This window comes from Sciurus vulgaris (assembly GCF_902686455.1).
Source record: "Sciurus vulgaris genome assembly, chromosome: 7".
Classification (NCBI taxonomy): domain Eukaryota; kingdom Metazoa; phylum Chordata; class Mammalia; order Rodentia; family Sciuridae; genus Sciurus; species Sciurus vulgaris.
This window is the reverse complement of record NC_136467.1, coordinates 74,154,179-74,178,873: the sequence shown is the minus strand read 5'-3', so window position 1 is coordinate 74,178,873 and position 24,695 is coordinate 74,154,179. Positions and strand designations below refer to the sequence as shown.

General features: G+C 39.9%; 1 protein-coding gene across 2 annotated transcripts in view; it reads left to right on the top strand.

Moving 5' to 3' along the window:
* Window positions 1-24,695, top strand: part of ANKRD6 (ankyrin repeat domain 6) — a 214,604-nt gene that overhangs the window by 98,464 nt on the left and 91,445 nt on the right. The gene's annotated exons all lie outside the window — the stretch shown is intronic.

Here is a 24,695-nt window from a genome sequence, read left to right as displayed (position 1 = left end):
TTGAGGCGGCATCACTATAGTATGCTGATTTTAAGTCCTCTGGGTATATACTGAGGAGTGGGATAGCTGGGCCAAATGGTGGTTCCATCCCAAGTTTTCTGAAGAATCTCCATACTGCTTTCCATAGTAGTTGTACCAATCTGCAGTCCCACCAGCAATATATGAGTGCCTTTTCCCCCACATCCTCGCCAACATTTATTGTTCCTTATATTCTTGATCATTGCCATTCTGACTGAAGTGAGATGAAATCTGAGAGTAGTTCTGATTTGCATTTCTCTTAAATGAAAGAGATGATGAACATTTTTTCATGTTTGTTGATAGATTGTATATCTTCTGTGAAGTGTCTGTTCACTTCTTAGCCCATTTATTGATTGGGTTACTTGGTTTTTTTTAGTGTTTTTTGAGTTCTTTATATATCCTAGAGATTAATGCTTTATCTTAGGTGCATGTGTTAAAGATTTTCTCCCATTCTGTAGGTTCTCTCTTCACATTATTGATTGTTTCCTTTGCTGAGAAACTTTCTAGTTTGAATCCATCCTATTTATTGGTTCTTAATTTTACTTCTTGTGCTTTAGGAGTCTTGTTAAGAAAGTCGGGTCCTAAGCTGACATGATGCAGATTTGGGCCTACTTTTTCTTCTATTTGGTGCAGGGTCTGTGTTCTAGTGCCTAAGTCTTTGATCCACTTTGAGTTGATTTTTGTGCAGGGTAAGAGAGTGGTATAATTTAATTTTGCTGCATATGGATGTACAGTTTTCCCAGCACCATTTGTTGAATAGGCTATCTTTTCTCCAATATATATTTTTGGTGCCTTTGTCTAGTATGAGGTGACTGTATTTATGTGGGTTTTTCTCTGTGTCTTCTATTTTGTACCATTGGTCTACTTGTCTATTTTGGTGCCAATACCATGCCATTTTTATTACTATTGCTCTGTGGTATAGTTTAAGGTCTGATAGTGTGATGCCTCTTGCTTCGCTCTTCCTGCTAAGGATTGCCTTGACTGTTCTGGTCTCTTATTTTTCCAAATGAATTTCATGATTGCTTTTTCTGCTTCTATGAAGAATGTCATTGGGATTTTAATAGGAATTGCATTGAATCTGTATATCACTTTTGGTAGTATGGCCATTTTGACAACATTAATTCTGCCTATCCAAGCATGGGAGATTTTTCCATCTTCTAAGGTTTTCTTCAATTTCTTTCTTTAGTATTCTGTAGTTTTCATTATTGAGGTCTTTCACCTCTTTTGTTGGATTGATTCCCAAGTATTTTATTTTTTTGAAGCTATTGTGAATGGGGTAGTTTTCTTTTTTCAGTGAATTTGTTGCTTATGTACAGAAATGCATTTGACATATGAGTATTGATTTTATATCCTGCTACTTTGTTGAATTCATTTATGAGTTCTAGAAGTTTTCTGGTGGAGTTTTGTTTTGTTTTTTTTTTTTTTTTTTTTGATCTTCTAAATATAGAATCATGTACTCAGCAAATAGTGATAGCGTGAGTTCTTTTCCTATTTGTATCCCTTTAATTTCTTTCATCTGTCTGATTCCTCTACCTAGAGTTTCAAGGGCAACATTGAATAGAAGTGGTAAAAGAGAGCATCCCTGTCTTGTTCCAGTTTTTAGAGGGAATGTTCTAAATTTTTCTGAATTTAGAATGATGTTGGCCTTGGGCTAGCATAGATAGCTTTTACAATGTTGAGGTATGTTCCTATGATCCATAATTTTTCTAGTGTTTTGAACATGAAGAGGTGCTGTATTTTGTCAACTATTCTTTCTGTATCTGTTGAGATAATTGTGTGATTCTGGTCTTTAAATCTATTGATGTGATGTATTATGTTTATTAATTCCTGTATATTCAACCCACCTTGCATCCCAGGGATGAACCCCACTTGATCGTGGTGCACTATATTTTTAATGTGTTTTTGTATGTGATTTGCCAGAATTTTTTATTGAGACTTTAAGTGTCTATGTTCATGAGGGATATTGGTCTAAAGTTTTCTTTCCTTGTTGTGTCTTTGTCTGGTTTTGGTATCAGGGTGATACTAGACTCATAGAATGAGTTTGGAAGGGTTCCCTCCTTTTCTATTTCATGGAATAACTTGAGGTGTATTGGTGTTAATTGTTCTTTGAAGGTCTTGTAGATCTCAGCTGAGAATTCATCTGGTCCTGGGCTTTTCTTGGTTGGTAGGCTTTTGGTGGCATCTTCTATTTCATTGCTTGAAATTGATCTGTTTAAATTGTGTATGTCCTCCTGCATCAGTTTTGGTAGATCATATGTCTATAGAAATTTGTCAATGTCTTCAAGTTTCTCTATTTTGTTTGAATATAAAATTTCAAAGTAGTTTCTAATTATCTTATGTATTTCAGTAGTATCTGTCATGATATTTCCTTTCTCATCATGAATTTTAGAATTTGAGTTTTCTCTTTGTTATTGTGGCTAAGGGTTTATCAATTTTATTTATTTTTTCAAAGAACCAGCTTTTTGTTTTGTCACTATTTTGAATTGTTTCTTTTGTGTCAATTTCATTGATTTCAGCTCGGATTTTAATTACTTCCTGTCTTCTGCTCTTGGTGTTGATTTGTTCTTCTTTTTCTAGGGCTTTGAGATGTAATGTTAGGTCGTTCATTTGTTGACTTCTTTTTCTTTTAATGTATGAGCTCAACACAATGAACTTTCCTCTTAGCAGTGCCTTCACAGCATCCCAGAGATTTTGATATGTTGTATCGGTGTTTTCATTTACCTCTAAGTATTTTTTAATTTCCTTCTTGATTTCTTCTTTTATCCATTCATCATTCAATAGCATGCTATTTGGTCTCCAGGTGTTGGAGTAGCTCTATTTTTTAATTTTATTGTTGATTTCTAGTTTTATTCTGTTTTGATGTTATAGAATGCAGGATAGTGTCTCTACTTTTTTTGCTGAGAGTTGCCTTGTGGCATAATATATGGTCTGTTTTAGAGAAGGATTCATGTGCTCCTGAGAAGAAAGTGCATTCACTTGATGATGGATGAAATACTCTATATATGTTCATTAAATCTAAATCATTGATTGTATTATTTAATTCTATAGTTTCTTTGTTTAGTCTTTGTTTGGAAGATCTATCTAGTGGTGAGAGAAGTGTGTTAAAGTCACTCAGTATTATTGTGTTGTGGTCTGTTTGCTTCTTGAAATTGAGAAGGGTTTGTTTGATGTACGCAGATGCTCCATTGTTTGGGGCATATATATTTATGATTGTTATGTCTCGTTGGTGTATGATTGCCTTAAGCAGCTTGAAATGTCCTTCTTTATCCCTTCTGACTATGGTTGAAGTCAACTTTGTCTGATATGAGTATGGAAATCCCTGCTTGTTTATGCAGTCCATGTGAGTGATACGTTTTTTTCCCAGCCTCTCACCTTCAGTCTGTGGATGTCTTTTCCTAGGAGGTGAGTCTTTTGAAGGAGCATATTTTTGGGTCCTTTTTTTTTTTAATCCAATTTGCCAATCTTTGTCTTTTGATGAGTTTAGGCCATTAACATTCAGGGTTATTATTGAACTATCATTTGTATTCCCAGTCATTTTGGTTTATTTTTGCTTTTTAACTTGAGTTGGTTTCTCCTTTGACCTTTTCTTTTGTGAGGTTCTTCCCTTTGCTGGTTTTCATTGTTTTTTCTTCATTTCCTCCTCATGGAATATTTTGCTGAGAATGTTCTATAGTGCAGGCTTTCTAGTTGTGAATTCCTTTTAACTTTTTTTTTTATCATGGAAGGTTTTTATTTCATCTTCAAATCTGAAGCTTAATTTTGCTGGATATACAATTCTCAGTTGGCATCCATTTTCTTTCAGAGCTTGATATATTTTATTCTGTAACCTCCTGGTGTTGAGGGTCTAGGTTGAGAAATCAGCTGAGATCTGAATTGGTCTCCTCCTTTATGTAATTTGTTTGTTTTTTCTCTCACAGCCTTTAAAGTTCTATCATTATTCTGTATGTTGTCATTCTCATTATAATGTAGATCTGCTGTAATTTTGTACATTTAGGGTTCTATAAGCCTCTTGTAGTTGATTTTCCATTTCATCCTTTAGATTTGAGAAGTTTTCTGATATTATATTATTGAAAAGATTGTGCAGTCCTTTGGTTTGTATCTTTTTGCCTTCATCTGTCCCGAAAAATCTTAAATTCCATCTTTTCATATTATCCCATATTTTTTACAAGTTCTATTCATGGTTTATTACCATCTTCTCTGTGAGGTTGACTTTATTTTCATGAGTATATATTTTGTTTTCATTGTTTGAGGTTCTTTCAAGTGGTCTAGTTTGTTGGTGATACTTTCCATTGAATTTTTAATTTGGTTTACTGTTTCCTTCATTTTGAGGATTTCTGCTTGATTCCTTTTTATAATCTCTGCCTCTTTATTAAAGTGATCTTTCACTTCCTGTATTTTCTATCCAATACCATCCTTTATCTTGAAGATCAATCTAACTGCATTTTCTAAACTCCTTCTCTGACATTTCTTCTATGTCTCTTGTTGGAACATCTTGGTTTGTTTGAAGCACTTTGTTCCCTTGTTTTTTCATGTTGTTTGGGTATCTTCTCATCCAGTGGTATGGAGCTGAGGCAGTATAGATTCTGCCCTGTAGACTTATTGTGTCCCTGAAGGTTTCCAGTACCTCACCTTTAAGGGGGAGACCAATATTAACAGTGCCCAAGGCAAACAGTATTCCACCTTAAACCAAATGACTCCTATTAAGGCATTTACAGTTTTGTCACAATAAACAGAAATGAAATGTTTAGTTTTTGTCTACAATATAAACAGTAAGTTTGCTAAAAGGGTTTATTGTTTCAATGATGGACAATGAGGGAACAGTAGTAGTGTAAGATGTGATGTTTATGAGGGTGAGGGAGAGAAGATAGAGGTAAATTTATGGTAAGAGTGAGGGAGGAATTAATAGAGGTTGACTGTTAATATGAGAGAAGGAAAGAGAATCCAGGGAGACAGGTAGGTGACAAAAAATATGTACAGATTTTTAAAAAGAGTAAAAATATAAGAATACACAACAAGACCATCATGTACTATTCATACACCCCATTCCTCAATAAATTGATGCATGAAAAATATGTGGATTCAAAAATGTTAGAGGTGAGAGAGAGGGGGGAAAAAAAAGAAACAATAACAACAAAAAAAAGAAAATCTCAATGGAAAATTGAATGATTGCTTCTGTTGTCTTTCTAAAATGTTCTCAGCTTCCCTTCTCCACCAATAGGTGGGGCTGTCTGAAGTTTGGTAGCTCCAGTCCAGTGGGTCTTGGACTGGTGGGTGGGTTAGCCAATAACAGGATGCTCTCACACCCTCTTAGAATCTTCCCACCTGAGGTAGCTGACCCCTTCTGTCCCTGCACACTTCAGGACTCACTCAGCTGGAGAGAGCCCAATTTTCTCCAGTTTCTTCAACCTGTGTTCCCATCAGGGAACTACCCCTAGTTTCCAACTCATGGGCTTGCCAGACCCAGACTAGCCCACACAAACCCAGCTGCAATCTGTTGGACCTGGGTTTCAGCTTCCCCAGGTTCTGCCTTGCTGCAGTCCCAAGATATGAATGCCCTTTCAACTTGCACAGAGGCCACCAGGGATGCGCTCACACAAAGGAGCGACCCTATAAAGAGGCAGCCAGATGGCAGCCACTACCATGCTGAGCAGGAAGACTTCAGGTACAACCAGATCTATAGGCACACCAGTATATCTCTAGGCCCTGGCCTGTTTCCCCAGACTGAGATGGCTATGCCCTGAGATAGTGGCGGTGGCAGTGGCAAACCTGCAGGCCCTGGATGGTGTCTCAAGGTGGTGGCAGCTCTGTGTAACCAAACCTGCGGGTACTGTGACAATGGACTTCAAGGCAACAGCAGGCAGTAGGCTATCTGCTGGTGATCTGCGGCAGTCTGTAGGGTAACAGGGGATGATTGTGGGGTGGATGTCAGGCAGTGGGTGATGGATTGGTGAAAGGCAAGCAATGGGCAGGCAAGAGGCTGGCAAATGGCGGGTAATAGGTGGTGGTCAGTGAGCCATCTCTGGGATTACATTTTTCATTTCTATCCAGATGATTCTATATTGGCATGTAGCAACACTACTGATCTTCATGTTGGTTTTTTATCCTGCTAATTTGTTGAATTCCTTTATTCTATTAGTGTTTTGGTGAAGTTTGGGTTTTTTTTTTTATGTATAAGATCTTGTCATTTACAATTTGACTTATTTTTCAAGTTGGATGCCCTTTTAGCTCTTTCTCTTGCTTGATTGCTCTCTAGAACATCCAGAACCCTATTGAATAAAAGTGTCTGAAAGTGGACGTCCATGTCTTGTTTCAGATCTTGGAGAGAAATCTTTCAGTTTTTCCCCATGAGTATAATACTAGCTTATTATAATTTCATTATATGGGATATATGTTGATGCATATTCCATCTCTGACTTGATTTGTTCAGTGTTTTTATCATGAAGGGATGTTGAACTTTATCAAATGTCTTTTCTGCATCTGTCCATATGACCACATGGTTTTTGTCCTCCGTTCTGCTGATGTGTGCATCATGTTAATTATTTGCACATATCTTACATCCCTAGGATGAATCCCATTTCTTATCTGGCTTGATATCAGGGTAGTACCGGCTTATAAAATGTGTTTGGAAGAATTGCTTCCTATTCTATTTTTGAAATAACTTGAGGAATTGGAATAGTTCTTTAAATGTTTGGTAGAAATCAGTAGTGAAGCCACCTGGGCTTTTCTTTGGGAAACTTTTTATTACTGATTCAGTTTTGTTACTTGTTTGTCTGTTCAGGTGTTCTGTTTGCTCATGATTCAGTCCTGGTAAGGTCTCTGTCAGATTTGTTCATTGCTTCTAGGTTATCAATTGTGGGGGCATTTTGTTGTTCAGAATAATCTCCAACAATGTTTTGTATTTTTGTGGTGTCAGTTGTAATGTCTTCCATTTCATTTGATTTTGTCTTTTTTTTCTTGGTCTGGCTAAGGGTTTGTTTTCTTCTTTTTGAAGAACCAGCTCTTTGTTTCACCAATCTTTTGTTTTTTAGTCTCCATTTCATTTATTTCTCTTCTAATCTTTAATATTTCTTTCCTACTCCTAAGTTTGGGTGTGTTTTGTTTTTGTGTTCCTAGCTCCTTGAGATGCAGAGATATGCTGCTCATTTGAGATCTTTTTACTTTTTTGCTGTGGACATTGATCACTGTAAGCTTCCCTATTCTACTTTGGTTGGATCTCATAGGTTTTGGTATGTTGTGTCTCCATTTTCATTTCAAGAAATTTTTTAAAATTTCCTTCCTGATTTCTTCCTTTATTCATTAGTTGTTCAAAAGCAAGTTATTTAATTTCCATATATTTGTGTAGTTTGTAAAGTTCCTGTTATTGGCTTTTAGTTTTATCACATGATGTTCAGAAAAAACAGTAATTATTTCAGTTTTTCAAAATTTGTTAAGACTTATCTTGTGGCCTATCATATGACCTTTCTTGGAGATTATTCCATTTGCTGATAAGAAAAATTTATACTTGGCAGCTGTTGGGTAGAAATGTTCTGTAGGAGTATGTTATGTCCATGTAGTCTAGGGTACAGTTTAACACTTTTCTTTGATTTTTCTTACTGGACAATCTTTCCATTGCAGAAAGTAGCATGTTAAACGTATCCAACTTCTTTAGTGTTCGATTCTCTTTCTCCCTTTAGGTCTGTTAATGTTTGCTTTATATATTTGGGTGCATCAATATTGGGTGCATATGTATTCACAAGTATTTCCTTTTGCTGAATTAACCCCTTTGTCATTATATAATGACCTGCCTTGTGGGTTTTTTTTTTTTTTTTTCTTTTCTGCTTTGTTTTATTTTACCTTGTAAGTATGGCAACTCTTACTTTCCTTTGACTTCCATTTGCATGGAATATCCTTCACTTCCAGTCTATGTGTGATTAAGTGGTGAAGTGAATTTCTTGTAGCCAATGTATATTTGCGTCTTTTCTTTGAAAAAAAATTCATTCACTCACTGTCTTTTAATTGGAGAATTTAATCCATTTGTATTCAAGATAATTTTTGATAGGGAGGATCTTACTATAGCCATTATTTAGCCTGTTTTCTAGTTTTGTTGTAGTTCCTTTGTGGTTATAGTGTTTTAATTCCTTATTATTGGTTTGTCTATTATAGATTTTTGTGTCATAGTTTTCATGAGGCTTGCAAAATTATTTTTATTATAGCAAACTAATGAAATAATAAAAAGATTTTCTTAGTTTTTGTGAAAGTAGTTTGGTATGAATGGCTGTTTATCTTGGTGCATCTGCATCTGTGGGGAGGTGATTACTGAAGGATCTTATTCAGATAGGAATTTGAGACTCTTGGGCTCACAGATGTTGATACTGTCTACTGTACTTCCTGGTGCATCTTAAATTTTTAATAAGTGCTTTTGAATAAAAAAAAAACTCTCTGGGCAGGGTGGTATGCACCTATAATTCCAGTGATTTGGAGGCTGAGATGGGAGGATTGCAGGTTTGAGGCCAGCCTGGCCATTTAGTGAGACCCTATTTCAAAATATAAAATAAAAAAGGCTGGTGATGTAGCTTAGTGGTAGAGTACTCCTAGGTTCAATCTGCAGTACCCATGCCCTGCCCTTGTTGTGGTCTAACTATTTTATTAGGAGCTAGAGCCAGATTTAAGAATGGTGCATACGTATGACCTTAGAAAGACTATCTATTGAAGAAGATACTAGATGCATCACTAACCAAATAGAAATGATTGGATCATGTGATGTTTGTGTTTGGGTAATTGACTTTTCTAGAAAGATTTTGGAAAGTGGTTGGAAAATGAACTCATGTTACGAAGCTGAGTGCAAATCTGGTACCTCTTTTCATTTTCTTGAACACCCTGCAACCCACAGTTGTCTAATCTGTTGCATAGCCCTCAGTACCATCAGGCAGTTACCTCCACAGATGCACAAACAGGAGTGTCTGCATATGGTTGGCTGCAGATCTGCCAGCCTTTCAGCAAACAGCAAAGACCGAAAAGTATTTTAGTAGTTACCATGGCTAAACCACAAAGGATGAAATAGTGGGGCCAATGTCTGATCAAAGTGGGTTCTAGTTGGGTGTGGTGGCACACACCTATAATCCCAATTACTCAGGAGCCTGAGGCAGGAGGATCACAAGTTTGAGACCAGCCTGGGAAATTTAATTTGATCCTGTCTCAAAAAGAATAAAAACTAAAAGGGCTGGGGATGTAGCTCATTGGTAAAGCATACCTAGTTTCAATCTCCAGCACCAATAAACAAAAAACAAACAAAACAAAACAAAACAACAAAAAACCTTTCAGGGCTGGGGATGTAGCTCAGTGGTAGAGCATGTGCTTAGCATGCATGAGGCCCTGGGTTTAATTCCCAGCACCAAAGAAACACAAAAATAATAAAATGGTCTTCTGTCAACAGTTCATGTCACTATTTCCTGGATTATTAATGTTTTTTGCTAAGCAGGGTAGGTAGGACATAGCATCCAGATGGGCTAACGAGCTGAGTACTATTCCTTGGACTTTGAATTTTGGGCTGCAAGATGCAAGAGATGAACAAAGTCAGCCTTTCTTGTTTCATGAAAACAGAAATGGTGCATATCTTTTAAAGGCAGCCAATTACGTTTGCTTTGGTTATGGTAGTAGTTGCTGCTTGTTTCTATAGCACAGAACAGTAGGTATGTGGACACAAACATTTGGCAGTGCAAATGTCCTCCCACATTCTCTTCCTTTAAAATGTAATTCTTAATCACAGGAGAGATTTAATGTTGTTGCTCTGGTAATAGAATTTCTTTTATTTTCTGGCATTGGGGATTTAATCCAGAGGTGCTCTATACTGTGCTACATCCCCAGCCCCTTTTATAAATTTTTATTTTGAGTCGGGGTCTTGCTAAGTTTCCCAGGCTGGCCTCAAATTTACAATCCCCCTGCCTCAGTCTCCTGAGTTGCTGGGATTATAGATGTGTACCACCGTACACAGTTCAGAATTCCTTTTAAAAAGAAATAAGATACTCGGTTCAATATTTGAGTGCCTACTATGTGCCAACCTGGAACGTCTACCTTTTCCTCACAGAGCTCGCAGTGAAGCCTAGGAGAGAGACATTAAGCAAGTTTAATCAAGAGTCAAAAAGAACACTGGAAGGTGCTCAGCAGATTTACCTGGAATAACAGGTCAGGGACGGCCTCTCAGGGGAAGTGACATCTAGATGGAGGCTTCAGAGACTCGTGAGATTTAAATGAAGAGAAGGAGGAAGAGATCGAGATGCAGGAAGCAGCATGTGGATGAGCCAGGACTTGGGAGGACGGGCAGCCCTAAGAGGTGAGGCTGGAGTGAAGGGCCCTTTGGCCTCTAAACATGTTAAGAATTGAGTTTTAAGGGCAACTGATATTCTGGGACAGGCTTTCAGAATGGACATGACATAATTGAATTTGTTTTTAAAATAGCACTCTGACCTCAGAAGAAGCTAGAGAAGAAGCACTAGTCACATTGGTAGGCTGTGGTGTGATTCCAGAGGAGCTGCGCAGGATGTTTTAGTCCAGGGCAGAGAATGAGGCCTGGACTAGGGAGGTAGCAGTGAGACTGGAAAGAATTGGAGGGATCAGATCTATTTATCTTTGTTAAAAAAAAAAAAATGTACTTTTCCCTCATTATGTAGATAACATTCTTATTGTGGGAAACTTTGATATAATATATGAGCCCCCAAAAGTAAATAGGTAATCCAATCCTATCTCCCAGGAATTAGCATTATTTGTGTGGTATCAATCTTTCCAGCCTCTCTTCTATGCATTCATTAAAAAAAAATTGAATATTAACAATTAGATATGCATTATTTTAAAAATCTGTTCTTTTAACAATATTCCTTTCAGTTTCTAGTATAAGTTATTTGGCCTGTGTTGACACTTGAAATGCCATGGTGTCAATTTGTGCATTTCCCAGAAAGAATCCATTATCATTGTACATAGGCAAATCTAGGGCCTATATTTGGATTGTGCCCATAATGGTCCATCATGGATGAGGGACTGGTTGGAGGAAATTCAGCTAATTCTGAATTTGGTTCTGGTCTGAAAGACTGTCTGTATGATATGTTGGCATCTCAGCCATGGGAGAAAGTTCCCTGGAAGATGCTTTGTTGAAGCCCGACCCCTGCTGTAGGTCAGGTGGTCATAAGGGTCTTTTGAGGTTTTGGCTGAGGTTTGTGAGATGTTTAAGGAGCTCATTTTCATTTCCAAATGATCAGAGTAAAAGGACCTGATAGGATGAAGCGCCAGACAGCTCATCTGTCTAGAAACAGGAGTGGAAACAGGAATGTTCCCCCAAGACCTGCTGAGGGGGAGACTAAGCAATGAAATATTACAGGGAGTGTCCTCTTGAAGGTATGATGACCCTTTTTGACAGGTCATAAAACAAACCAATACCTTTCTAAATTGGGAGTTGTTTGTCAGTCCTGTTTGGTTTGTCTCTTTCATTTTGACCTTGGCTTACTCATGCTTTGCAAAATCTGTGGAGGGATTCTAGCTTCCTGGGTCAGCAGCACACACCAGTGGCCTGGGAAGTTTTTCTAGGGCAGCTCAAGAAAATTTAGGGAATAACATCTCTTAGTTCTAGAGAAATTGCCTGTAGAAATTTTTTTTTTCTTCTTCTCCAGAAGAAATTAGGCAGAGTCTCATGGCTTTGAGTTCCACCGGTTTAGATTTACACCCTTCCTTGTTTTCAGCATTTAGTCTCAGTAAGCCTGACTTAAAATGAGGAAGGGGCCAATTCTAGTGTCCCAAAGCCTTACCCTAACCCTCTGGAGACCCAGCCTCCAGCACATTCAGGGACTCAGAACTACTCCAGGCAGCAATGCAGGATGATGCTTCGGGCCCTTTCCTAGCCTATGTCAGAAGAAGGCAGCATGTTCCCTGCAAGCTGGAGTAGCCTCTTCAATCTGCTGCTTTCTTTGCAGTGAAGCCACAAAGGTATTCATGTGTTCCCAAGTGCATTGGGTTGTAGGCCTCAGGGTGATTAAGGAGCTGCGGTACTATGAACTCAGGTGTGCATTGGACAGGATTCACCTCTTCCTTTTGTTTCTAAAAGCCGTCTACTTCTTTGCATTGTAAGCAACTGTTTTCTTGGGAGAGACCATGACTGGCTGGCTCTTGGTGTATACAAGGAGAGAATTTGCTTTCAAAGACTGTTGAGCAAAAGACCTAAGGAAAAGATGTTTCAAGAAGGCTTTTTCTACTCTACTCCAAGAATTCAAATAATCCAGTCAACAAATGGGCTAAGGAAATGAATAGACACTTCACAGAAGAAGATCTACAAGCAATCAACAAACATATGGAAAAATGTTCAACATCTCTAGTAATAAGAGAAATGCAAATCAAAACCACCCTAAGATTCCATCTCACCCCAATTAGAATGGCGATTATCAAGAATACGAGCAACAACAGGTGTTGGCGAGGATGTGGGGAGAAAGGTACACTCATACACTGCTGGTGGGGCTGCAAATTAGTGCAGCCACTCTGGAAAGCAGTGTGGAGATTCCTTAGAAAACTTGGAATGGACCCTCCATTTGACCCAGCTATCCCACTCCTTGGCCTATACCCAAAGGACTTAAAATCTGCATACTACAGAGATACAGCCACATCAATATTCATAGCTGCTCAATTCACAATAGCCAGACTGTGGAACCAACCTAGATGCCCTTCAATTGATGAGTGGATAAAGAAACTGTGGTATATATATACAATGGAATATTACTCAGCCATAAAGAATGATAAAATTATGGCATTTGCAGGCAAATGGATGAAATTGGAGAATATCATGCTAAGTGAGATAAGCCAATCTCAAAAAGCCAAAGGACGAATGATATCACTAATAAGTGGAGGATGACACATAATGGGGGGGAGGGAAGGGTTAGTGTTAGGGTTAGAGTTAGGGTTAGGGAGGGGGGCAAGTATGGAGGAAGGAAGGACTGTATAGAGGGTAAAGAGGGGTGGGAGGGGTGGGGGGAAGGGAAAAAATAACAGAATGAATCAAACAACATTACTCTATGTAAATTTATGATTACACAAATGGTATGCCTTTACGCCATGTACAAACAGAGAAACAACATGTATCCCATTTGTTTACAATAAAAAAAATAAATAAATAAATAAAGAAGTTCACTTGGAGAGATGCCATGCAAAGCTTTGATCTTGTAGGTCAGGCACTGAGGTTCCAGGGCTCTCGAGTTTGTGGTGAGGCTCCTGGATTTCTGAATAAAGACCTACAGTTAGAATGTAATTTCCTGCCCTGATTCTGCGGTGCAGGCATGGTCTGCATCACTCAGCTGTTGCGGGGTGGGAGGGTCTTGTGGCAGTTTTCCAAAATCATCCAAATTAGGACCCCAAAAGAAGAGACTTGTTAGGTCCAGCAACTCTCTGAGAACATTCTGAAAAACACTGTGGTGAAAAGGCACTTCCTTCCTTAAAGTCAGAGTGCTTGTTCCTGACACTGAGTTCCGGGCTGTGTGAAGGACTGGAGAGCCTCTCCTAATATTGAGAATGAATATTTAACCCTATGGGTGGTGGTTTTGTAGCCCAGAAGACCAGCCAAGGGACCTGGGATTCCACTTAACACTCAAGAAGAGCAAGTCCAGCCTTCAAGTTCAAAGAATACCCATCCCTTTGCATCAGGCTACTTAAAAGTCATTTATAACTAAAGAAATACGTGTTCATCACAGAAAACGTGTAAAATGCCAGATGTGGGGATACCCGCTTTTAACCCCAACTACTCATGAGGCTGAGGCAGGAGAGTCATAAGTTTGAGGCCGGTCTGGACAATTTAGTGAGATGCTGTCTCAAAATAAATAAGTAATAAATAAATAACTGATTCATGAGAATGTGGTTCAGTAGTAGAGCACTTGCCTAGCATGTGGAAGGTTCCTAGGCTCAATCTCCAGTAATGCAAAAAATAAATAAATAAAGTATAAAACTTCAGAAAAGAAAAAAAAAAAAAAAAAAAAAAAAGAAGGCTTTTTCTGGGCTGGGGATATAGCTCAGTTGGTAGAGTGCTTGCCTTGCAAGCACAAGGCCCTGGGTTCGATCTCCAGCACCACAAAAAAAAAAAAAAAAAAAAAAAAAAAAAAAAGAAGGATTTTTCTGCTGGGCACAGTGTTGCGTATGTGTAATCTCAGTGATTTTGGAGGCTGAGGCAGGAGAATTGCAAGTTCAAGGCCAGCTTTATCAATTTAGCTAGGCCCTATGCAACTTGGACCATGTTTTATAAAGGGTTGGGGATGTAACTCAGTGGTAAAGTATCCCTGGGTTCAATCCCCAATCGCAACCCCCTCTACCCCCCATTTCCCCCCAAAAAAAGTAAAGAAAAAAGGCGCTTTCTGCAGCTCATGGTTGGGGACCTGAAGGCTCTTTTGAGGAGTTGCTCTTCTCATCTAAATATGTAATAAAAAGTGACAAAACCAAGCACTGAACTTGTTTTAGTGCTCAGAGATACTGATCTGTGGCCACAGGGGATGATTCTGCTTTTTTTGTTTTGTTTCTGATGTCAAGGATCAAACCCAGGGCCTCACACGTGCCTGAGCAGGCACTCCACCATTGAGCTACACTGCTAGTCTCGTGTGGTTATCATCTTTATAACTCATTCCTGTCCTTCAGAAGAGCTTTAGTTCCTGACTGGATCTAGCTTTCTATGTCTACCTGTAAGTCTAGTATTTCTTCTACTGTTTGTCCCAAGTGCCATAAGCGATGCTGCAAGAGATGTGCTGTAGCAGGATTTGCAGTGAGCCCCGCCAGCCAGCCTCATGCTCTGTGTGGTTTCCTTAGTGGCTGAAGCATATAGTTTCACGTGTTCATTCAGCAGCCACTTAGGGCACTGCCATGTTAGGTGCTAAGCATGCAGAAGTGAATACCTTGAAGTTGCCACCCTCGAGTGGACAGCAGAAATGGATCTCTGGGCTGAGTTGGTAATCTGTGTTAAAGAATAATCTTAATAGCAAATTCTCTACCTGTGGTGTCTCGTAATGATGCAGTCCATTAGGCTACTAAGCATTTTTCTATAATAAAAGGAGCTCATATGCAATTGGTTGATAGGTGAATGATGTGAACGCACATATTTTTTACCCTAGGTAGGGGAAACCAGAATAGCAGGGGGAGAATAGCCTTTGGCAGTAAAGGAAAATGCCCTCAGCTGTTTTGCACCCACAGGAGCTCTTTCCGCTTGAAGAAAATTAAAGAAATCCTTTAATTTAATCCAGACGCCCTCCCTAGAGAGAAGCATCTGACCTTGAGGTTCTTAGCCTTGTCTCTCACTGAGAAGCCAGAATTCTATGCTGTTGTTTTTGTGCACTTTTAATATTTCTTGTGGCATCCTCTTGCTGCCATGAGCAGCTACTTTGCTTCTGAGGCACCAGTGTGGAGATGGGGTGTGTGTGCGTGCACATGCGCTCTGCTTCCTATAGGTTTTAACTGATCCTGTGTGCTCTGCCCCATCTGACTTTTCCCATAACCCCTGGTGCTTACTTTGGAGAACCAAGAGGGTTGAACATCTGTGGATCAAACAAGTGAGGGTTCAAACCAGCCAGTATCTCCTTTCAGCCTTGCCTCAATGCCCTTCCATTTGCCCACTGCGGTCCTGTATGCAGGCTCTGAAATGTGACTCCTCAAGTTGTAGCTCTGGCCCCAGCTGGAGAGAGGATCTGATCAGAGGCAGCCCATTTCATAGTAGTTCAGATTCTGCAGGGGATGTATGCCTCATTTACCACTTCCTGAATGGGGTAAGGAGTGAGGGCTCTTTACTATTAGTCAGGGTTCTCAAGAGAAGAACCCAGAATCAATAGGAAGAATATATAGAGAATGAGATTTATTATAGGGTAGTTGCTCACACAGTTATGCAGCTATTTGCTACCTGTAAGCTGGAAATCCCGGTGTTTGAAGGACTGATAACTGATGGTGCAGATCCCAGTCTGAGTCTGAAGGCCTGAAAGCCAGGAGTGTATAGGATAGAAGATTGATTCCCAGCACAACACAGGGAAACCCTTCAGCTTTCCTCTGCCTTTGTTTTTGCTCAGGCCCTCAACAGGTTGGATATGCTCACCCACAATGGGGGAGGACCTTTCACTTTATTCTGCCCAGCAATTCCATTGCTATTCTCTTCTGGAAATGCCCTCACAGAACACTGGGAAATGTTTACTCAGATATCTGGGTATCCCTTAGCCTAGTCAAGTTGACATATAAAATTGATCCGTATAAGAACCTTAATATCAAGGGAAGGGAAAATACATTGCTATTTTAGAATCCCCTTTCATTTTGCCTGATTCTATAGTAACCTTAAAGGTCATTCTTCATATTCTTTCAGTGGCAGCAGGAAGTTCAGTAGCCTGGTTTACTTTCAGAGATATAGACCAGGAGTGGTCTTCATTTTGTGCAATGTCCATATAGCATTGATCTGGCCACTCACAGTTCTCTAATGTGGGAGCCAGGCAGGGCCAGCAGGAAGGGCTCAGGTTGGAGGAATAAAGAGGGTGGTAACCCAGGCAAGAAGACTTGCTTTGAAAACATTCCAGATCCAGAAGAAATGGATCAGTGAAAGTCTTGCTTACAGTGGGTAGAGAAGTTTCTGCGATAGCCACATCCCTAATCTCTCAGTTCTGCCATTGTCTCATGTTCCTCTGGTCTTCATGCTGTTCATGGAGGTTGCCTCCAGCAACAAATCTATTTATTAAATTTCTACATTTGAATGTCAGGAGTTGTAAAGAGTTGGGTTTGTTTCCAACACACTATACACAAAATGCAAGAATGGGGATCCATGCAAGGCATTATTATCCTCAGTTTGCTTTAGGAATGGAAGTGAAGGGTACAGGATAAATCATTATTGTTGCATGTCCCACAGATGCACAGCTCTGTGTGCACTCTGTGTGCTTGTGCACATGCATTCGCCTCCCAGTGGGTGGGAAGGTGCTTCTCCTGTCTGGGAATCCAGCCAAAGTCCCGGATCTGTTCTTTCCTTTGGCTTCTGTTTTCACAGTTATGTCACTGTTAGGCTGAGGAAAGGAGAGACAGAATCAATAGAATGGAAGATTGGGCAAATAAATATGTTCAAGTTGGAAGAACCAGTGAATCTATTTTACTAGTGAGTTCTTTCCTTCAAGGAGAATTAAAAGAATGTTTTATCTCCCTTTACTAAGAGAAAATATGTTAATGATATTCAAACTTTAAAAGTTTTTGGTATTTATAAATCTTTTTCTTCCCATCTTTACCCTAATCCAAGCCTCTGACATCTGCTCACTTTGCAGCAGTAACATTTCTCATCATGTCCCCTGGCTTGCCATTGACCTGTCCTTTCACAGATCTTGTCATGGGCCTTCCTCCAAAAGGCCCTCCTAGGGCTTACTATTGCCCCATGTCCCTCCTTTGACCTCTTGCCCCTTGACTTACCCACTGGGATCACTGGATATTTGGGTGGTCCTCATGTCCACATTGCCTATTATTTTCTGCATCAGTTAGGGTTTTCACAAGAAAGACTAATAGGGAGGGAGAGGGAGGGAAGGGTGTGTGCGCGCATGCGTGAATACAGGGAGAGAATTATTATGAGGAACTGGCTATTATGAAGACTGGCAAGTACAAAATCTGGATGGGTCAGCCTGCTGGAGACCCAGGCAAGGGTGCAGTTGGAGTCTTAAGCCAGCAAGCTGGAGACCCATGGAAGCTGGAACTGCAGTGCAAGTCAGGAAGCCATCTGCCATAGAACAGGAAGAGCCAAAGCCACAGATGATGTCTGAAGGCGGTGAGTCTGTTGGAGTCCCTCTTGCTTGAGGGAGGCTGGTCATTTTGTTCTATTCAGGTCTTCCACTGATTGTGGTCACCTGCATTGTGGAAAGCAATCTGCATTACTCATCTGTCGACTTGCATGTTAAACTTATCCAAAAACACTATCACAGAAACACCCAGAATAGTGTTAAATGTTTGAACAAAGTCTGGGTACTCACTCTGTGGCCCTGATGAGTTGATGTATATAATTAATCATCACGCTCCACTGCTGCTTTTTGTCATTTGTCCATACTAGACTTCTTCTAACTTTTCTGAGGTGCTACATTCGTTCTGGACTCTGGATCTGTACACCTGTTTCTCCATCTGGAGTGCTTCTTCATCTGGCTCATGGTTACTCTCAGGGGTCAGCTGAACTTCCCCTTCCTTAAAGGGCACTTCCTGACCTCACAGGATAAATTTGTTCCCTCAGATACCCATCACCAGTGCTCACTAACCTTCTCTTTAGTAACATGCCTCACACTTAAAGTTTATAACTCAATGTTGGCCTTTCTCATTAGACTTGAAGCTCCACAAGGACAGGGAGCTTATTTGTTTTGCTGGCATCTGTCTGGCATTGACTAGTTGTTCAAGGATCACTAAAAGAACGAATGAATGAAAAACTTCCAAGATACTAGGCTCTTAGCATGCATTGATCCAACCCCGTGAAGTAAATGTTGTTCGTATTTGCAACCTGAACCACAGAAAGGTCAGGGACTTGCTGTAATCGTGTAGGAACTGGGCTTCAAATAAAATAAGAAATGTAACCACTTATATGTAGAGCACTTACTGAGGGTCAGGAGTTATTCTAGTCATTTGACAATTCAAAGTAACCTAATGAGGTAGGTAGCCCTTAAATACCCCACAGTGTACCTGCCTCCTGTGTTCACCCTGGAGGAGCCAATTGGGTATCTCTAGAATCTTGTACTTGAAGGAAGGCTGTCCTGGCCCCTCTTGAGTCTGTAATCTCCTCTGAACCATCTTCATTTCTCTTTTCCTCTGACCCAGTAAGTGGGGGCAAGTTAGCAAGGCTGCTGGCTACACAGATGTCCAATTGAAGAGCAAAATGCTGCTCTCACTCTTCAAAAGTACCCCAGCCTTTGCCAGTAACCCCTTGCTTCCCACTATCATGAACAAGTGTTCAAGTGCATGCATGTGTGTAGACAAGGGCCTATCTCCAGGATCACTGTAGCTCCAAAAAGCAGTCCTCTCTTTTACACAGGTGCAGTGGGTGTGGGCCTAGGTGTGGTGAGCCAGCTTTTCCAACTTGGCACATCTCAGTGACCCAGGAAGGTGGTTGTCAGAGAGTGCCTAGGCCAATAAAAGTATTTTATTTTTCTGAAGTCCAGTGTATGAGCATATGTAGTGAGGTTATGTGTCTTCCTAAGGTGGCTTGGGTTACGCCTGCACACCTAGCATTGTTAGTTAAGTGCCTACTGCATTGCATTAAATCCCTAACTGAAGCCCTGGAGGAACTGATTCCCAGTTGATGGGACAGGTTTTTTTCTCCTACACCAAGTCAAAGTATTAATAACACAACTAAATGTGACTTTAGTGTAAAAAGAGCTTCATTTTCAAAGACAATGAGACACTTTTACGCTGACTTGAAGCATTTCTCTAACCACTGAGTTGATATCGTGTTGCCACTCTAGCAGTCTTGCTGACAGTCGGAGGACAGATGACTTATGGGAGCACAATGCTTTTAATTAATTTACCATCCTGTTAGGTATAAAGCCTACACTTATGCTGTGGTGATTGTCTGTGCTCAAAAGGGAAAAGAAAATCTCTTTTATGGAAGAATTATTTTCTGAGCTTGAAAAAGTACTGGGAATAAGGGGGACTTGGACCCCCACCCCCACCCCGGGAGTGGGGAGGAATGAAGATTTCTGGCTTTCTTTTGGCCAGCAGTTTTGTAAAGTGATTTGGGTGGTTATTTAGAACAGTCTCCACATCCTATTTTTCTGTTTAGACATCTCATGTCTAGCTTATTCATGTACTCAGGAAACCTCTAAGTGCTGCAGTGCCCAGGGACTGCCCAAGTTCAGACGGGGATGGTGAGCATGGACAAGGCTCCTGTTCCCAAGGGGTCGGAGTGAGGGGATTAAACAGCCTAGCAGTAAATAAGTTAATCAACAAGGAAGTTCAAGTGGTGGTCTCTGTTGTGCAGAAAACATACTCTGTTGTGCTGGCGTATGGAGTAGAGGGAGGGAGGCAGCTAGCCATTGACCTGCCAGAAAGGCTGTGGACCTGAGGAGGGAATGCCTGAGGAACGTTTCTCATTCCCCGCCTCCCACTCCATACTTTGTGAGCAGGTGCTGCGTGCTTGGCAGGTGGAAACAGAAGCTTCACAGGAATCTGGTGAACCATTAGCAGGACTCTTTGGACTTCCAGCTCAGCTAAGTAGAGCACAAAGGTTCTTTAGGGAAAAAGAAGAAGGCATTCAAAGTCTTAAACAAGAGTTAGGTTCCCCAATCGCTGCCTTAATCAAGTTCATTAAAACGGAATGCATATTTAAAACTTCCTGATGATTAACTTTATTTCCATGTAAGTAAGGACATCTGAATTCCTTCTTGATACCTAAGCACGTCCTGATGAGATGGGGGAGTGTACCTCCAAATGTGAGCCTCTGTGTTCATTAAGTGTAAGTGGTAACCTAAGCACCTACAGTATAAAATCGGGTGAAATATCTAAGACTTAGCTGCTCTGGGGAAAAATACCTGGCTTGAAGAATTTACCACAGGGCTGGGGAGATAGTAAAGTGCTTGCTTCATAAACACAAGGCCCCGGGTTTAATCCCCAGCACCACAAAAAAAAAAAAGAAAAAAAAGAACTTACTACAGACTGCACGTTTCCCCAGCCACTGTATTTTGACAGCTGAAATGATAAGAATAAAATAAACAAGAATTTAAAATACACATACGCATGTACAGGAAGATCAGTGCAAAAATAATTCTTGGAGTTTCACTGATAACTCTGGAATGTGGTGTACATATGAGTGTTTGGTTGAACTCCTGCCCTGAGCCTGGCCATGAAATACATGGGACACTCTCTCCTCCCTTGTGGTCCTGGCGATTGGACCCAGGGGTGCTCTACCACTGAGTTATATCCCTAGCCCTTTTTATTTTTATTTTGAGATAGTGTCTCACTAAGTTGCCCAGACTGCCTCCAACTTGGGATCCTCCTGCCTCAGCCTTCTGAGTCACAAGGATTACAGATGTGAACCACTGCGCCTGGTTCACGGGATACTTCTCTATTGAGTGGGAAGCTTTACAGTGGACTCTCAGCAGCAGTACACAGGATTTTGGACCTTGCTCCACAGATCATACTGGGTAAATTTAAGTCAAAATGCACTTAACCTGAAAGAATATTGAAGAACTTGCCCTATACTTGGCGTGTAGAAAGCCAATTCCTTCTTGAAGCAAGGGAGACAGCATCATACCATGGTTCCGAGCAGTTGCTCTATAACTTGACAGTGTGGGTTTATATCCTAACCTCGCCATTTACCAGCTGCGTACTGCTGAGGTGGAGGTCTGACCTGTCCGGTTTACTTTCCTCCCCTGTAAATATGGTAATGATAGGACTGACCCCTTGTGTTGTCAGGAAGATTACATGAAGACCTTGCCACAGTGCAGGCCCCTGGTAAGAAGCACAGTATGCATTAGCTGGCTTACTGTCCCAAGTTGCCCTTACTGGGCTTCATCTGGCTTCCAGGAGGGGCTGCCTTTGCTGCTGCTTTGTGTTTTCCCAGCTGCCCTTTCTCCGTAAAGCAACAGGAAATCCACCTCCCAGAAGGGGTGGTGCAGCATGACAGGATGTGTTCTTGGTGATGCCCTGCAGCTGTCTTCTCTACCCTTGCAGGGTGTTTGAAAAGTCCTACCATAAAGCGTGCACCACCTTTTTGTGAATGTACCACTTGCCATTCTCTCCAGAGACCCTTGCTCAAGGTTTCAGAGTTTGGATGCTTGCATTTTTCAAGTTCTAAAAGCTACTGATTCTTCTTCAGCCAAAATTCTTGTTCAATTCAGATGCTGTGTGAATCTAGTAATGCCTAAACACAAGGACAAGTGCTTGCAATTAGATCTAGGTCTGCAGAGGACTTAATCTGCTTTTAGGGACTGACAGACCACAAAAATCTGGGTAACTTTGTCAGACAATTTAAACCTGGGTGTGACTAAGAAGGTAATATAAGCATCCTGGTGATTGAGCTCAGAGAATGTGGTCTGTGAGACCCACATTTATTAGGCTTCAAATCTGAAGCTGTTCTTTTCAGGGAATAAATGTTAGGATTAGGGATCACATGAAGAAGAATGAGACTAGATCCTTCTACCACTTAGCACAAAAGTCAACTCAAAGTGGATCAGAGACTGTGGAATTGGTCTCTGCGCAACTCCTAGAAGAAAATGTAGGGTCCAGACTTCAGTGTACAGGCAGTGGCAATAACTATCTCAATAGGACCTCTAAAACTCAGGAAATACTAAGAATTAATAAGTTGGATGACATCAAATCAAAAAGCTTCTGTACAGCAAACAATTGAGAATGAGAAGAGAGAACCTACAGAATGGAAGAAAAATCTTAGCTACTCTTCTGACAGAGGATTAATATCCAGAATATATGAAGAACTCAAAGCTTACCACCCCCAAAAAAACTCAATAAATAAGTTAATAATTAAACAGACACTTCTCTAAAGAAATATAAATGGCCAGCAAACATATGAAAAAATGTTTAACATCTTTAGCACTTAATGGAAATGCAAATCAAAACTAAGATTTCATCTCATTGCAATTAGAATGGGAGCTGTCAAGAATACAAATGATAAATGCTGGAGGGGATGTGGAGGAAAAGGAATACTTTTACACTGTTGGTGGGATTGTAAATTAATACAACCAATGCAGAAATCATTATGGAAGTTCCTCAGAAGACCAGGCATAGAACCACCATATGATCCATCTATACCACTCCTCAGTGTTTATCCTGAAGAATTAAAAGTCATTTTACTACAGTGATACATGCACACCCATGTTTACAGCAGCACAATTCACAATAGCCAAACTATGGCACCATCCTAGGTGTCCACCAATGGATGAATGAATAAGGACAATGTGGTCTCCACACACAATGGAGTTTTTTTTCAGCCATAAAGAAAAGTACAGTTTTGTCATTTGCAGGAAAATGGATGCGATTGAGAACATTATGTTAAAAAAAAAAAAAAAAAACACCAAATGCAGAAAGTCAAGGGTCATGTTTTCTCTCATGTGGAAAATAGAGAAGAAAAATGAATGTTGTGTGCAAGAGGGGATCTCACGAAAATCCAAGAGAGATCAGGAGAGGAAAAGAACTGAGAGTGGGAGGAGGGGAAGAAGAACAGAAGTACTAGGAAATGACACTGGCCAAATTATATTGCTATATTATGTGCATGTACCAATGCATAACAGCGAATCCCACCATTATGTTTAATTATAATGCATCAATAAAGATATGGAGAAAATTTAAAAATACATTAATACTGTAAGGGGCTTATAGCTTTATTGAGTTATAATTCACATATCATAAAATTCACCATTTTCGAATGTGTAGTGGTTTTCAGTATATTTACAGAATTTCATAGCCATTACTACAATTTTAAGTTTAGAACATTTTTATCACCCCCAAAAAGACACTTTGTACCCATTAGGAGTCACTTGCCAGGGCCTTCCTTCCCCTAGTTCCTAGCAACTACTAAAATACTTTTTATCTCTATGAATTTGTGTATTCTGGATGTTTCATATTAACAGGATCAGATAATAATAATGTAGATCAATAATAAAATACTAATTATTCATAGTCACTGGGTGTTTTCTCAATGTTTAAAAACACTGTAAATTTCAAACACATAACAACAGTAGCCAAGAATGCTATAATGGAATATATACTATCCCTTTAACTTCATCAGTATCAGAATATGACCAACGTTTTGTCTACAGTACACCTCTCTCCATCAATGCCAGCTTATATTGTGGCAGATCCCAGAGAGCATGTCATGCTATCCATCACTATTTTAGTTTGTATTTTTAAATGTATTCATCTGAAAAAAATTTTTATTGCACATACAAAAGTTAACAGCTACACCTTAATATAAAATATTCAGTAATTATTCTACCTTTTTTGACACATAAAATTTCATTGTAATTGAGAAAGGTCATCCATAGCACTTGGCTGATAAGTACTTAAAACATGTTTAATCTTGAGGTTTCTCCATCTCTCTTTTTTCCCCAAGTTGTTGAAAAAATGTGGTCATTTGTCTTGTAGAACAGTGCTGCTCAGTCTGGTCCAGAGCTGGTTTGTAACAAGATATTGAGAGTAAATTTTTAAAAACCATTTAACAATTTGACATTACTCACGTGCTTGAACGTTGTAGCATCATCAGCACATGTGGGTTGTATGTGAATTTTGAGTTTGAGGATGTTGGTGCCTCTATGATGACAGAAAGGCATTTTACAGTAATTAAGTGACTGAAGGAACTGGTTCCATAATATGAGCATCAGCATGCTGCTTCTCCCATTAAGAATGTCTTCCTATGAAAAAATGTCATCAGAATTGAACAGGCTTAGTGAGCTAGTAAAAGTCACTAATTTATACAAAGTCTACCTTGTTAAATGTGAGATTATTCTCTGTAAGTGGAAACTGGTCATAAAGTTATTGCCTCCTCAAGTGTGATGGTGATCATATGGTCAAATGTAGGAACTCTTATTGTTTCTCAAAGTGAGAAGCCATTTGGTTCCAACTTTTAAAAAATGTGAATTTGATGTACCTTTGGCATTTTTTCTCTTTTCTTTTTCAAGCACTCTACCAACTGAGCTATATCCCCAGCCCTTTACCTTTGGCATTTGATCTCAATACTTCCATGCAAAGTAGAAAACATATTT